General features: G+C 38.5%; 1 protein-coding gene across 1 annotated transcript in view; it reads left to right on the forward strand.

The window, feature by feature from the left end:
• The window catches only part of FIGN (fidgetin, microtubule severing factor), a 97,551-nt gene that overhangs the window by 41,283 nt on the left and 39,219 nt on the right, over positions 1 to 17,049 (forward strand). Inside the window, exon 2 of the mRNA XM_062498486.1 lies at positions 15,419 to 15,473. The gene's annotated coding sequence lies outside the window, so the exon portion shown is untranslated. The remainder of the gene's footprint in view (positions 1 to 15,418; positions 15,474 to 17,049) is intronic.

The following is a 17,049-nucleotide window of genomic DNA, read 5'->3' on the forward strand; positions in this document are numbered from 1 at the left end:
TGGTCAGTGACAGCCTCACCATGAAATCAGCTTCTCCAGTTAACTTCTTGCCTGGATTTGTTGTTTCTGCTCTCTAGACTGTAACACGTTTGCTTAGCTTTAGCCTTTGAAAGTATAGGCTCTTGCTCAGAATTTTCTAGCCATATTCTCTTGCTTTTCACTCCACCCCTGTTCAAAATATTAACACCAAATAAAAATATTTGTATCTTTTATATCCTCAAAGTTGTCTGTGGAAGATAGTGCCAAAAATATTCTTTTGTTGAAGGTGTTTACTACTTCTTTGGATAATTTTTCCTTGCCAGTGATACTAGTATAATTTATTTCTTTGTTTCTACCATACATGCTCCGTGGGTTTTTGCTGATTGTCTGCAAAATCATGCTTTTTTCCCCTGCATTTTAACCTGTGTATTTCCACATGATACTTGTCAAAGCAGGTACAATTCCAAGATGTGTTTTTGTTAACTTTCAACTTATAATTTCTTTACTGATCTGTGCTGCTTGTAACATTTCTAGTAATATTTTGAATTCTTTCTAATGTTAAAAGTCTATTGGCTTCTGTAGGTGATCATCCTTTCCATCAGACTATTTTTGCCTTCAGTAATGTCCACTAAACTGCCCTGCTTGTCTTTTCCAGTCCAAGAAAATTCTAAATCCACTTCTCCCTGGTTTTAGTTTGAGCAGCTGTTATGTGTTTTGCTCTATCACACATGTAGAGAACAGCATTCTTCAAATGCTGGAATAATTTCATACCCACCTTCAACTGAATTTATTAAAAGCTGATATGTGTATCCTGTGCTTAGAGACAGTTGATATCTAAAGCACGTGACTACCTTTCTGTTTTACTGGCACTGTTGTCCTGCAGATGTAGAATTTCACTTGCTTCTATGTTATTTTGGGAAGACAGAGTTGGTTGGGCACTGTATTTGCTCTGTTTATTTTTGGAGGGGTGTTTTACTTATCTTCCACTCACTCTATGACAGTGTATGGAGCAAGACATAACCACCTGACATGCACATGAGATCTCTACTTTATTCTGTATCTTTCTCCAAAATGAGACCTCCTCATCACTTCTGCAGATAACCTGTTTGGAGGGACATATAAAAGACACAAGGGCGGACAGCACAAAGGTGAATGCCATGATATTACCATTTGTCTGTAGTCTTATCACCTCTTGTAAGCCAGTTATCATTGTGTCAGTGACAGTCCTGGCATGTGTGGGAAAGTTTTCATTAGTTTCTCTTTCCTTAATGCTAGCCCACTGCAGCAGCAGCAAAAGTAATTTTGCTGGCTTAGCTTTACCCAAGGGTAGTTGCTTTAGTTAGATGATCCACCTGTCACTATTCTAGAGACCTCAAGCCAGAATTACCTGCTTAAATGTGGTCATGAAGAAGGCCCTGTTTTAGGTTGGTACTAGATTTAATAGTTATATAAAAGTTACTTCAGGGATATTTTTTTGCAGGAGAATTACTCTTATCTTTTTTTGCTAATACTTTAATGAATAGAAAAACAAATGTGTGTGTTTTCCAAAGAAGATACTAATACTTTGGAAAGTAAATGTTGCAATGGAGGAACATATTAGTTGTGGGGAACAGGATCCTAATCTCTCATTGCAGTAGCTTCAGCAGTTGATTCGTGTAACCTCTGAAAATTAAGAAAGGGGAAATTGTTGAAAAGAGTGTCTAGGCAGCTCTAGTATAGTTCTAAGATATTCTAGAATTTTAGAATAGTAATTTTAGAAAGAACACTTCTATTTCTCAGGTTAATAGAAAAGCAGAGAGAAAACCCAAAATATCACACAAATGTGTGATGACCTTGATAATTAGCATTTATAAATCCAAGTACAAAGGCAGACAGTTCTAAAATGAGTGCCACTAAGGCAGACTCTTCACAAGATATATTTTAGTCCTCAAATTTTTTCACTTTTACATTGATTGCTTCAGATGATGAGAGAAATTGGAAACATCTTTGCTTTTCAGTGGCCAGGTTTTTTATCCTGTCTAGAAGAAATAGAAATGATGACAGTATTTATGTTGCCATAAGTAACATAAATTACCATACGTAACATAAATATTGTGGTACCTTACTCTGGCCCTTTACAGGCTTACCCTTTCTCTAATGCTGCGATTTACCAGAACAGTAACCAAACTGAAATTATTAATAGAGTTGTCTTTGGGATAATGGGGATTAGAGTAAAGGGACAAAAATTTCTGTCCATGAAATAATTTAAACTTAAGACTCTGTCATATGTATTGTTTATGAAAACACATATTCATATATTTCTGTAGTTCATACAACTGAAATATCTTATACATAGTAGTGAAATAACTAATACTCTGTAGCTGTTATTTTCACTCACCAAAATACTACCAGTGGAAGAGGCTGAAGCAAATTTACACATACCTTCCTCTCTCAAATCTGATATCTATCATGCTCTTTTCTTGGTGCCATTCTTTAGGTGGCTTGTTCTAGGAATTCTTTTTCTAAGAATTCTAGGAATTCTGAAGCTGACTTGGCTCTTTAATACAAGTATTTAATAAAAAAAAAATTACTCCATGTTTATAGAAAATTATATCATATGGACCGTAAAAAAATATGTATTTACTATTAAATATTAAGGCTAGAGAGAGTTTAAGTATTCTTTGTCCATGGTAGAATCAAAGCATATTATTTGACAGATATACAAAACTTGATTTTAAAATGCCATACTTGTTTCTTGCAAAAGTCCAGTTACGTCTTTTGAAAGATGCAGTCCTCAGCCATTAGATTTTTTTTCTCAAATTAAAGTTGAAGAAAAGTACCACAGACAAATTAAAGAAAATATTAACCTAAGGTATTCTGCTTTGTACTGAAGCAGACTGAAATTGCTCCTATCTCAAGTGGGAAAGGTTGTCTCCAATGAATGGATAGATATTAGGAGTTAAATGGGGTGAATTTTTGAAAAGGTTGGATCTGGAGCTCTGCTCATGTCTCTAGTTTAGACAAGTGTTCTTTGTAAGGGTGTGTATTTTTTTCCAAAGTGAGCATGCAACAGGAGTTCATAATTTATGGAAGTTAATTATTGTACTGTTACTGATACAAAGTTAATATAAATCACAAACCGAGTGATCCTGTTAGTGGTTCGCTTCACTGTTAACAGGAAAAATTCATATTAACAAGGTTTATGTGCCTTCACCAGGGTTCTACTCGGCTTAGTTATTGCATCTTATCAATCACATAAGAATATACTTAATTTCATAGTGGTAACTTTCCACTATGGTTTTTCATCATTATTGTTTAGCCAGACAGAGAAAATTAACAGCGGTGCCTGATATGTGTGTGGTTATGTGCCTGTGTGTATGTATCACTATATACTTATATATATAGATCCACAGTAATATATTTACACACCTGTATGCACATATCTACAAGTATGTGTACACATCTGTATGTCAAAGCTTCAAATGTACAAAAATCCATACAGTCCATTGTGCATGAAACCTGTTAATTGCAATGTATTATTGGTTTTAAAAAAGCTTTACTAGTGTTAGAACCAAAATCTACCATCAACAGTTAGGATCACTAGTCCTTCCTCAGGAATTTAGTGCTTAATGGGATTCTTTGGGCTTTGAAATTGAAGAATTTTATTAGTTGCTAAAGCTATTCAGTAAGAGGGTATTTCAAAAAGAAACGTAAATTGCAAAATGCAGTGGGACACTTCCTGAACTGTTGGTATTGTTTTGTCAAAAAATGATTTAAAATGAACTAGAAAATTGCCGAACCATCAAAGTATGGGAAGTGGAAAAGTTAATATATTAAAGAAACACTATCATGAGAAGAAGAAATGCCATTTTTAAAATGATATTTTAAGAAATTCGGTTATATAGAGAATAGGGCAAAATCATAATCTTTTATGAGCCCAATAAAGACTACCTAGCTACTGCCACTTGATACAATACTTTTCTTATTGAATTTAGGGGGAAAAAATGTACTACAAAGGAGTTTTTTGTGCAATATAGATTTAGCTAACTTTTAAACTTAAAAATGGAAGAATGGTGAGACTGTCCTTCGGATGGACGAGTGTGGTGCACAATGCCCTGGACCAACATGTGCATGCAGTAGTGTTCATTTGGGCAGGTCTGGTGGCTCTGCAGCCAGGGTCCTTAGATTTGACATGCTGCTATTGGACTGGTTTTACTGACAACCTATGTAGTTTGGTAGGGGACTTACTGTAGTGCTTCCTTTAAAGACAGAAATACAGTTTTCTTCAGAAATATATCTTCAGATAGGCTTGGGGTGTTATTTTTGTTTTTGAGATAGGCTGTGCAAGTAACTGAACAGAAAGTTAATCCTTCCTATTTTATGTGATGTGCCTGCTTGTGACTGGTCCACTGTATAAGAAGTTCATGTGGCATTTTGGAAGACCAAAAATACAAGATGTCATTTTACTTAAGTTCACTTGTTAATTTTTGCTTAGTTACCTCCAGCATGTTGTGTACAGAAAAAAGATAAGAACAAGTAGTATTTATACTTTGTTTTGTATTGGTGTACCTTGTGGTTTCTCTGAAAAACAATCTACTGAGAGTAAGACAAGGTAAAATATTTGTATTTCCTGGTTTCATGCTTCTTGACTCCTTTCTGCTTCAGTCTATTTTTACATGTCCTTATTTGTGGTGTGTGTAAGTCACTGCAAGGATGTGGGCTGTTTAATTCCTGTAACCTATTGAGCTGTGAAAAAGTTATTGTAGTGTGTTGGAAATATGGGTTTTCATGCCATGTTCAAATGGAAGAGAATACTTTATATAAGGAAACCTGCCCTTAAATGGGAAAAAAGCTGACAAGACTTCCACCTGAAATTGTAATCTAAACTTATTTCAAGCTTCACCTATGATTGTTGCATCTGAAGCATAATGATGAAACTCTTTGTAGTCAACTGGCTTTGCTTATTTGACAGAATTTTAGAGACAATCAAAGTCTTGTCTATGTTGGTAGCAAAATTCCCATTGACTTCAGTGGACTCTGAGTTAAACTCCTCTTAAACAATGGCTCTCAGTCTGTGGCTGCTCAGAGCTGCTTCCTTTCCCGTGTGCTGCCACTCTGTCTCTGGCTTTCCACTTCTCATGAATCCCACACTGCACAGAAAGACATTTGCTGGCAACACCTGAATTTAGTCTGAGCTGGCCTCAAAGAGGTTAGCAGAGCTAGGAGTGGACAGACCAGATGTTTGACAGTATTGTCTACACATCTACAGTATTGACCCAGCATCTCTCTCAAACTACTTTGGGGGAAATTATTGCACATCAAAATATATTGCTTACATTTTTAATTGAATTTCACCTATCATGTCACCTTCAGCTAGCATTAAATAACATGAAAAATTTCACAATCTGTGCTTGTTTATACCATAGTGGTTGTAGTTAGGAATTAGAGTACCATTATTAAAGCACAGTCTGTCTCCCCATCAAGTCTTTGTTTCCTTACAAAGAGCCTTGTCGTGGCTCTAATACTTTGTAAGAAGTACTCCCTATGAGCCAAGTCTACCTTTTACCCACCTCTGCACCCGGCTCTCTTCTCCCCACCACTTGGAGGAGAATGTCAGAAACCAGTTGTCTTCTTCCCACTATTTCTTCCCACCTGCTCTACTCCTCTGTACCCAAGTGCCTCCCAAAAGCACTTGAAGGCTTCTGAAGGGAAGGCGAGTCCAACTGCTTTGGCAGCCTGCTGCTTTAGCAGCTGAAACCCAGCTCTCTCCTTTGGCACAGACAAAGCAGATCACTCAACCCAATACACTGACTGTAGTAAGCATGGGAAAATGAGCCAATGGGAATGTGATATTAATACCTTGAAATACTGCGAGGTATTATGATTAATGCTGCATTTGCTATTTGCTTTAATATTTGACCAAGACAACACTGCTAATTTCTTTTAGCTCAATGTGAAATTTAGAGTCTAATTGTTCTGATTGGCAGAAAAGGGAAAGCTGCCAAAAACACATACTGATTTACCTCCCTCTTGATTCTGTTGACATCGCTGAAGTTGCACAGGATACTAATTGTTAAAGAAAGTTACTTTGGGCTTCGATTTCTTTCTGCAGGTGTATGTGTCTGATGTAGAAGCTCAAAGTTTATGATCCTCAAAGTTAATGCTGTGAAGCTGATGAGATGAAAGAAATATGTAACTCATCTTTTGCAGCTCTGCAGTGTCATGCAACTTTGGGGATGGTGGCTTAATTGATCTTTACAAATTAAAATCACAAATGAGCCCACTAGAAAATAGCAGTAATGGTTAAAGGAAAAGGCACCTCTGAATTTGATATAGACTATTTAAGTATCATAGCCTACAGAAATTACAAACTAAGTATCTGGAGAAAGTAGCTCAGCACTGAACATCTGCAGACTCAGTTATTGAAGACTGTTCATTGACATGAGAGTGGACTGGTCTAATCTAAAATCCATTAGGCTACCACATCTATCATTAAATCAGGAAATACTCCTCTTTGGTCCATATGGTGGTGTAATGCATGGATGGCAGGGTGATGTGGGGGAACCTCTCACTGCCATGAAAATATTTATCATCGTAATAGAGAAAATACTGAAGGCTCTCACATAATGTGCAGCAGAGACTGGAGTCTTAATGTTCCTGTCCCCTTAATATTTTCCAAGAAAAATATTGCAAATACTTTTGGGAGCAGCAGGAACAAGGGGAATGGCCTTTTTCCCTATCTTTGTCCCTCCCATATATAAGAATATACCAACCTCTTAATAAAGAATTTTATTCTGCCTTTTACAGAAACCTTTGCTGTCTTTGGTTTGCATAATTCCTTTCTGCTACAAATAGTTTTTCTAAGAATTGGTGGGTTATACATGGCCTGTTTTATCCCTTTGCCATATATGAGGCTGTAAAGATATTTGCATTTGTCATACTATATTTCTAGATCTTTGCCTGAGCAGGCATTTATAAAAAGATTGAGTTTTTTGAAGGAAATACTACACCCATGTTTGCACTTTGTATTAGGACAAGTTTTTACAATATTTAATGAACAATCACCTGATTCAAAATGCATTCTAGTGCAGGCGGTTTAATTATGTGTGTAAGCAGAAAGATTGCAAGATCCAGGAAAACACTTAAAAACCTTTCAAAAAGTAGAATAATGTTTGAACCAGGCAGCTTCCTAATGTCACTTTTTTGGATAGCTGATTCTAATGCAGTGGTGCTGGTTAGTGATATTGGTGGGGTTATGGACTGTTACCTGAAGGTAAAGGAATAGGATTCATGGTAAGAGGATGTACTTTTTATCAATTAATTCCTGGATGCATTTTTCAAGTACTTCTAAAGCAAAAGAATGAATTTTTGCTATGGGTTTGGTCAATGCAAAGCTCAAGATCTCTTAAAATTGATGAGTTTTATGCATCTACTACTGAATACTGTTATAGCCCAATGGGCATGCGAGGTACAATGGCTTAGTCCTTTTTCTTTTCAGTTTGTCTTGTCTTGCTTAAGCTCTAGGTGAAGAGGGGACACGTGGAGAATGACACTCGCTTAACTCATAAAGTCAAGGTGATTTGATTGTGTGGCTGAGTGTTATCCAGGCAAATCAGTGCAACAGTTGCCAAGACAAGATCTATCAAAGGACAGACATTCCTGAAGTAACTTTCCAGTATTCTCCAAGCTATTTTTCTTTTAATTTGGTTTATTATTTTTGCGTTATATTTTAAGGCATCATGGCAATGATTTGGTAAATCACATTTGGGGAAAATTAAGGAAGAGGGTAGAGGATGTCTCTCCTCTGTCTCCTTATTCTGTGGCAGTCTAAAACCTTATTTGCCTCCCTTAGGTGTTTTTGTCAACCTATACAGAACCCAGTGCTGGTGGTATCACACACTGCAGAGCAGACAGAGCCTATTTTATTCCTGCTTAGCACTGGATTCACGCTTTACAAAGAGTTCTAGCTGAAATCTGGCCTTGGAGAGCTGGCCTTCTCAGTTGGGGTGGCAGGGAGGGCTAACAGTTTCCTTGGTTGGAAGGCATCAAATTGAATAAACAGAAAACGGGGGCCTGGAGAGTGGGAAAGCTCTTGATGGTGATTAGTTGTCATCCTGCTTGTCAGAACAAATGAAGAAGAGGAGCACAATGTTTGCACTGTTTGAACAAGCCTCAGAGAGCAAATTAGATGGTAAATGTGATCATAATTTGCCTGCCTTTCTTGAAACTCCCATGGTGCTATTAGTGTTTTTCTTTTTTTTTTTTTCAGTAAAAGAGCTTTAACAAATACATACTTCTCTGGAAACTGTAGTGTACCGAGGTTGTTTACAGGGGTGGTGTGTGAAGATTTCTGCACTTTGGTGATAGTGTTTACTATATCTACATGCTGCAGGCTGGTGCAAGGTGTGTAATGCCAATGGAAAACATAATGTATTTCAATATTGCACATGATGTGGGAAAAAAAGATGTAGATAGCTATCTATACACATATATTTTTGATAGGTATGCACATATAAAATAAGCTTGCGCCTGAGCTTTATGTTGCACTTGGTTGAGTACTCTTGATAAGCCAATTATGGTATTTTTTGCAAGATATCTGGAATGTAAATTCTTCTGTCCTATTATCCTGTGATAATGTGCAGTGGCAGCCTGTGCCCCTTGCTGAACTGTTGGCACACCTGAGGTGACCACAACTGTTGCTAAATAAGAAAATCGGTGTTTCTGTGTTATGTGTATATAGAAATGTGGAATAACCTGTAGCATTTAGATAATGAGTTTGGGGTGGAGATGGAGAAATCCTACTTACAGTTTATTTTACACATGAAAGTATTTCACACATAGCAGAAATTGTTAGTGTAAACAAGTATCAATTAAGAGAACAAGTATGAGCATTGTTCAAGAATGAGGTAAAAGCTGTGATGTGAAAGACTCTCTTAGGCAAAGACAGATGACTGACAGTGAAAAGATTTAAAGTATTTCAATTGCCTTGCAATGAAATCTGAACCTGTGGAAACTAATAAAAATTGACTGAGCTTAATTAGAGACCTATAGGTAGCAAAAAACCTTGTTTAGAAACCAAGCACTTGAACTGTCATATCTCTGTAGTTACCCAGCCAGACAGAAAAAACATCAGACTGCATCCAAAGTCAGAATTTTCCTCAATATATGGAAAAAATAAATAAACTAAAAAAAATATGCAACAATAATTATGAATTCACTGAATCATTATGACATAAATCATAATGGCAGGGGAATGCTAAGGAGAGCATATTTATATTTTTATAAAATCATTTCAATACACCAAATAGTCCGACTGGTCTTGCTGCTCTGTATTAAATTACATTTGCCTATGAATCTCTCTTCATCTTTTTATGCAACTTGGTGGGGACTCGCTGCCAAAGGGCCAAGGCCAGAATGTCAGCATTGCCTAACATAAAAAAAAAGAAACTGTGCCCTAAAGTAGGGAAGGGAAGTTCGTGCTCGCTGGCTCTGGCTTGCCATAGTGCACAGAGCTTTAAGAATTTCAGTGATTCTTGGAGTTTCCTGTAGAAATGCACCTTGTTCCACATCATCTCCAGCAAAGCTCTGTGATGGACATAGATATTCTCTATTGATCTGCTGGGCCTACTTCAGGCAGAAACATGTACTTTTTTTTGTTCCTGTGTATTTTGGATGAGCTCAGAGCGTAGCAGTAGAACAAATGAAGTGTTTTGCTTCAGTCAGCCACTGAACAGTGCCAGCTATTGTATTGTGCAAATACAAGCTGGTAAGAGTGTTCTTTGGTGGGTAATGCAGTTTTTACCAGTATTTTAATATACTGAAGTTCCAATGAATCAAATTATGTATATAGTACAGCTGGCAACGTACTAGCATATTATATATTAGTAATGCACAGTGGCAAGCAATTACATTTCATTTTTCTTTATTGACTATTTGAGGCTTTAAAATATTCATTCAGCAAGTTAATGTCTCCCTTTTGTTATTTTTAAAGGTATGAGTACTTAGCAGCCTCATACACTAATGATTTTTAAGCTGTAATAGAAAGCATATAGGATATGAACAGTGATGTGAAATAGATTAATTAAAATCAATGTTATTTCAATGAATACTAATTGAATTATTAATGCTTGGATCAGGGTTTTCCCCCATTTTGTGATTATTCAGCTTGTTGGCTGATGTATGCATTTCTGTTGATGATAGCCATTTCTCCATCTTCCTTGGTTGTTTTGTGTTTTTTTTTTTCTCTTCTCTCCTGTCCCTCATTAAAGGAATACATTATCGATACCAAGTAGGAGATAGGGACTCGTAGCCAATTTAATTTTTGCAGTGTTGTCTCTGTTGCCTTTTCCAGTTGTGAATACAATATCACACAGTGTGTTGCAGAAATAGCCTAAGAAGCTCTTCAAATGTGCAGTGATCAGAAGTGGGGTCAGCTGGCACTGGGAGGGCTGCGGTGTGAGGCTGTAGCTGTAATTGGGAGTGGCTGGCAGAAGCTGCCAAGCCCAGGTGCCCAGCTGTGCCTCTGCAAGCCCACTGCTGCTGGGCTTCCCATCCCACTGGCCTCATGCACTTGGGTGGAGGGAGAAGAGCTACACAGAGCCTGCTGCCTTGCTCTGGCTGAGGAAAGCTGCTGTCTCCTTCTCTTTGCTCTGACTGCTATTAATAGCCCTTCCCCCAGGCTACTGGATCATATGATTTCAGTTGAAATAGATTAAAAGTTCCTTTGTTTTGGTGCCAACAATAATGTGATAATTTTTTTGCCAGTTCTCCAGGGTTTTTGTTTTTGTAACTTGAAGGCATAAACTCAGGGTCCAAGGGAAAGATTGTTATTCCATTGAATTTAGAGTGGGTTCCCCCATCCCCTCATTTTAACAATTATATTATTAGAAAATAGTCTATTAAAAATATGTAATTAATCTCCCATTATTTCCTGCAAATAGAACTGGTTTTTGTGCACAGAGACAGCATCTCTTGGGTTTTTTGGTATGTTTTCAGAAATTTCAGTATTTCAACAACCAAAAAGTGTTGTTTTTGCAACCATAGTGAAGGTAAAATAAAACATCTTCCCCCCCATTCCCCTTCCCCATAATTACTCCCAAAAGTGCAAAACTGTTTGAAAGGATTCCCAGAGTTGAGGATTGTCACCAGGGCCTTGGCAAATAAGCAGTAATATTTTGGACTGCTGTGAAAGAGCTATAATCATAATATTGAGACCTTTGGCTAAAATATCTATGGCATGAGCTTCCAGTGCAGAGCTGTTGCAAATCCCTGTAAAACATAAATAAGGACAGCATGCTGGTATGCTATAAGTCTTCAGGGAAGCTAATGCTTTTGAATAACATTTTTTTATATATTATTTGCTGGATTATAGTAATATATCCTGGATTCTCAGATACATCTGAGCTTTATTGCTATTCTTTTCTAGCTAACTAGGTTTGGGTCTTCAGCTGAAGGCATTGTAAGTCTCAATAATAGTGTGTAATGTTCTTGTCTTCAGCAGTATCTGTTGTTCTGTCCACTATGTGCAGTAGGGCTTTTTCCTTCCACTGTGATTCAGCAGTCTATATTACTTCAATTATTTATTATGTCTGCTGCTTATAGACACTGCATTAACCTGTACTGAGATTTGCATTTCTGTAATGCTTTCTGTCACACTCTCAAACGTTACAGATTTGCTATAAACCACAACTTAAATTGGAAAACATTTTGGGCATTTACCAAGAGTTTCACATATTTCCTATATTGTGGGCCCCCAAACTGTACTCAGTTCTCCAAATAGAATCTCTCAATAGTGGAGGAAAGGGCCAGAATCACCTCCCTCAGCCTGCTGGCCACATGGCTCTGGATGCAGCCCAGGATGTGGTTTGCTTTCTGGGCTGCCAGAGTACATTGCCAGATCGTGTTGAGGTTGAGTTCAATAATCTTGGAGGTCTTTTCTAACCTAAATGGTTCTGTGAGTCTGTGATTCTCATCAACCAGCACTCTTAAGTCTTTCTCCTTAGGGCTGTTCTCAATCCATTCTCTACCCAGTTTGCATTTGTGCTTGGGATTGTCCCAGTCCACATGCAGGACCTTGCAGCCACAGGTTGCTGAATTTCATGAGGTTCACACAGTCCCACCTCTCGAACCTGTCAAGTCCCTCTGCATGGCATCCCTTCTCTCCTGCATGTCAGCCACAGCCCACAGCTTGTGTCATCAACAAACCTGCTGAGGGTTTGCTGTGCTGTGCCCTTCTGCTAGTTTGCCACTGTTTCTGCAGCAAAATGAGAGCTGTGCTATGTTTCAGCTACTGTGTATCAGTTGGGCTTCTTAATGTAAGGTAAAGGTATATTTTGTGTTGCTGATCTGAGCAGGCAATCCCAGCAACTGAGTTGGAGGGGATTTGATCCTCAGAGGAGGAGAGGTGATATTGGAAAAGTGAAGGTCTTAAATGAGGTCTTAAAGCATAGTAGAAGAGTGACCACATTACATTAGGCAGTGTCCATTCAGGAAATTAGCCGGTGTCTGACAATGGTGAGTAATAATCATCTGGTGAAGCTGCTGTATTGTGATGCTACTGCTTCCAGCTTGTGTTTCAAGGACTTCCCAAACTCGAGGCATTTCTCACTGTACACATTGCTGAAAAAGATGTGAAACCCCGATGGTCCCAACAGTAGCCCCTGAGAAATACCATCTGTCACTGGTCTCCACCTGGAGACTGAGCTGCTGACCGCAACTCTTTGAGGGCAACTGTCCAGCTAAGTCCGTCTCCGCTAAGTGTTCCATTGTCAAATTCACGCCTCTTTCAGTTTAGAGACAAGGATGGCATGCGGAACAGTGTCATGTGCTTTGCACAAGTCTGGATAGATGAAGGCAGTTGTTCTTCCCTTATCCATCAGTGCTCTAGCCCTGTTGTAGAGGACCACCAAATTTGTCCATGATTTACCTTTAGTGAAACCATTTTGGCTGTGTCCAGTCACCCCTTTATTTTCCATGTGCCTCAGCCTTGTGTCCATGAGCATCTGCTCCAAGATCTTGCCAGGAACAGAGGTGAACTGACTGGCCAGTAGCATTCTGAGTCTTACTTTTTCCCTTGTAAAAATGGGGATTATTTTCCCCTTTTCCAGACAGTAGGGATTTCACCAAAATGCAGTGGTTCGTTCACCAAAATATGATGAATAGTGGCTTCGCTACTTAATCTGCCATTTTCCTCAGGACCTGCAGATCTTTCTCATCAGGTCCCTTGGGCTTGGGCAGCTACCTTCAGATTCTTTAGATGTTCTTGAACCTGATCTTCTCCTACAGTGGGTGGCTCTTCATTCTCCCAGTCCCTGCCTTTGCCTTCTGCATCTCGGGCAGTGGGGATGGAACATTTGCTGGGGAAAACTGAGGCAAAACTGTGATTGAGTACCTTAGCCTGCTCCATGTTCTAGCGAGATTTCCCCTTTCCTTCCAGAGAGGGCCCACATTTTCCCTTGTCTTTCTTTTATCACCTCCCTATGGAATGTTTATTTGTTGCCTTTCACATCCCTGATCACACTTAATTTTATCAGGGATTTAGCTTTCCCAACCTGATCCCTGGTTGATTGAACAATTTCTCTGTATTTCTCCTAGGCCCCCTGTCCTTGCCTCTATCCTTTGTAGTCTCACTTTTTCACTTTGTCCAGGGGCATCTTTCATCCATTCAGTTCTCCTGACATAGTTTGCCTGACATCATCTCTGTTGGGATGTGTTTCTCCTGATTTTGGAGGAGGTGGTCTTTGAATATTAATGAGCTTCTTTCAGCCCCTTTTCCCTCTAGAGCTTTATCCCATGGTACTCTCAATGAAGATTCCTGAAGAGGCCAAAGTCTGCTCTCCTCAAGTTTGCTGTGTGCTGTCCTTGCTTCCCTAAGGATCTTGAACTCCACCATTTCATAGGTGCTGCAAGGTTTCTTATGAGCGTCGCATTCCCACCAGCCCCAGCTTGTTGAAAACCAGGTCCAGTGTAGCACCTCTCCTTGTTGGCTTTTTTATCTCTTGGGGAAGGAAGTTATCATCAGTGCATTCCAGGAACTTCCTGAGCTGCTTATGCCCTTTTGTGTTGTGTCTCCAATAGGTATGAGGTTGAAGTTCCCCCTGAGGACCAGGGCTTAGGAGCATGAGGCTTCTGTCTGTCTGCAGAGAGCCTCATCTGCTTGGTGTTCCTCGTTGGACAGCCTGTAGCAGATCCCCTGTATAAAGTTATCTGTTCTTGTTTTCTATTTAATCCTGACTCTTAAGCTGTCAGTCAGCTTCTCATTCATTCCCCAGCAGACCTCCGCATGCTCCAGCTGGTCAGTGATACAGGGAGCAACATCCCCTCATCTTCTTCCTTGGCTGTCCTTCCTAAAGAGCCTGTATCCTTCCATTCCAACACTTCAGTCCTAGGAGCTATCCTACCATGCCACCGTGCTGACAATAAGATCCTAGCCCTGCAGCCTTGTGCATGTCTCTACCTCCTCTTGCTTATTCCCTATTCTACGTGTATTTGTATAGGGGTATTTAAACTGGATTCCTCAGGGAATCTTACTTACTGGCTGGAGTGGCTGGAATTCCTTTATGCTGTTCTCCTGCTGAACCTGAGGTCCCTCTCCAGGCTCTGATAATTCATTGCTGCCATTGACATCAAAATAATAGGAGTGGGATGGATTTAAGTTCTTCCATTACTCCTGTATTTCTCTTTTTCACTATTCCCACCCCCCACCTTGGTTTCTGCCTCTGCTGATTTCCTTATCTCTGTCACTTGGTCTGAATGAGATTTCTGATATTTGTGTAAAAAGATTTTAGTGATATCTAGCCATTCACCTAAGTAGTTACTGCACATCAAAGATAATATTCTTATTTTGTTTGAGTAGCACTGAGAACAGCTTGTGCACTTATCTTACAACTTGCTGCTGCTGCAGTGGAATGGGACTAATCAGATGTCTAGAGGAAAGAATGAGGCAACTCACATATGGGACTTGGCATAGTACAGTGTCCAAGTCTTAAATATCTCCTTTATAAACTTCAGTTCCTCATATCTGTTCCAAATAACTTTTGTAAATAGTAGCTAAAAACTTGAATTCTAGACTTTGATCCTGCTCTAAGGATCTCAGAGAACTTGTTGTTTAAATGGGCATCCCATCATATTTGAATATGACCACTTTACAGATTCTTAGGCAAAGCAAATGCAAAAATTTTAAGCTGCTGTTCTTCAGTAAGATAAGAAATTGTTTAGGCGTATCATGGGTTCAAAATTCCTATTCAAGTCTGTGTTCTAGAACATTTCTCAGATTGTTTTCATAAAAGCAAGAGAGAAAAGGGTATTTAGGTTTGACTTCTTGACCATTTGGTATAAAACTAACTTTCAGCTCAATCTCAAACCCTTTTTACTCTTCTCTTAATTTCTCTTGCTGAAAGATACATTTTAAAGTCCAGGCATTACTTGTTGTATCCATCTAACTATGGATTCTTCTTCCAAGCTTCATCTTAAGAAGGACTGAATTGAGGAAGAGAATAAAGGGGTATCATCTTGGGGTAAGGGAACTTATTTTTTAACTCCTTTGGAGTTATTTCTCTCAACTTTGAAGATACTGTTCCCATTATATGTATGAAAATCTCATGATTTGAATTTGATGTTTTTAATAGAATTCCCCTGTAGGGAGGAGGGAGAACATATCCTAGATCTTCCTCACTTGAAGATAAAAATAGTCAGAAGCCATTTTGTGTTAAATGTCTGTTTTTTATTTCAAGACACAACTTTGTAATATTATTTTTGCTCATTATACCAAAGGAAGATCTTTTTTTCATATAGTCCTTTGCAGTTGGGATGGTAACTGTTTCAGGTAGCAATTCCTGGCCTGTTCAATGTCCTGGGCTTTGCCTCCATAAGGAGGCAAGCCTTTCAAACTTGTTGGCTCATTGGAATGATTCTTGATTTGGGACTACAGATTGTCCAGAATAGACTCTTGGGCTTGGGACTTTGACCATTGAGTACATACTTTTATCATACAAATGTGGAATGATTGAACAGTATAAAGCAGAACAATTTTCAGTGCCTTCTCTTATGATGCTCTCCCAGAAAAATCTTTGAGATTCATCAACATGCTATTAGATTGCTTCTTTTACTATCCTTAATTGGTCTTCTGTAACTAAAGTAATTTCTGTTTGAAGTATTTTATAAAATTTTCTCTCTCTGACAATGATTCCTTTCCTCCTCCGTGTTGAAAGTACTGATTTTACTTCTTGCTGTCTGTATTGGGTTGACAAGACATGGTATAGCTGTGCAAGAGAAGATGGAACTGCTTACCTGTATTTTTCTCATTTCTAAGCTTAAGGATTGGCTCCATCAGATTTCAACTATTGTTTATCTACAAAATTCTTTGTCTTGTAGGCTTGTAAAGTTAAGAAAATAATAGTTTTATTACTAGTTCAAGGGTAAATAAATGGAGAAGCACATTTTGGAATAATTCCTGAGTGGAGGTGGGGGAGCAGAGAGAGAGTAGAGTTATATATTCTTCCTAGACTTTTTGGGAGAAATTATTTTTTAAAGTAACTTTTAGTCATTTCTGTCTCCTCAGTTATGGCAGAAAGCCTGAGCTTTAATGAAAGGTGATATCAGGTGAAACTGGAATTCAGCATTAGATCCAATGTGATATTTCATGGGACTCTGGTGTCCATATAGAGAAAGAGTAGGAGTCTGTTGTGAAAGGTTTAGAGTGGTATATGTACCCATCTGAAAATTAGAAGTAAAGACTACATTTGTCTTTCAAAGGAGGATATTAAAGGGGTGCCTAGAATTATTTTGCAGAGGGGAATGTGTTGTAAAGCATGATCTTGTCATGCTCCAAGAGGCTTGTTTGGACTTTCATGGTTTGTTTTTGTTTTGTTTGTTTGTTTGTTTGTTTGTTTTCCTGGTATGATGTGGTTACTATGTAAAGAGTTGATGGAAGAAGTTAAAGGTTGTTTAGTCATATTACTGGAATGAATGAATAAATGAATGTGAGTAACAATACAGTTTTAGGGCTTGGTTACTGATTATAACTGAATGGCATCTATCAGGATATTGAATCAATATTCTGGGTCAGAGACTGCAAAATGATTGACTGCCAGT

Source organism: Cinclus cinclus, chromosome 9, assembly GCF_963662255.1.
Source record: "Cinclus cinclus chromosome 9, bCinCin1.1, whole genome shotgun sequence".
Classification (NCBI taxonomy): Eukaryota; Metazoa; Chordata; class Aves; order Passeriformes; family Cinclidae; genus Cinclus; species Cinclus cinclus.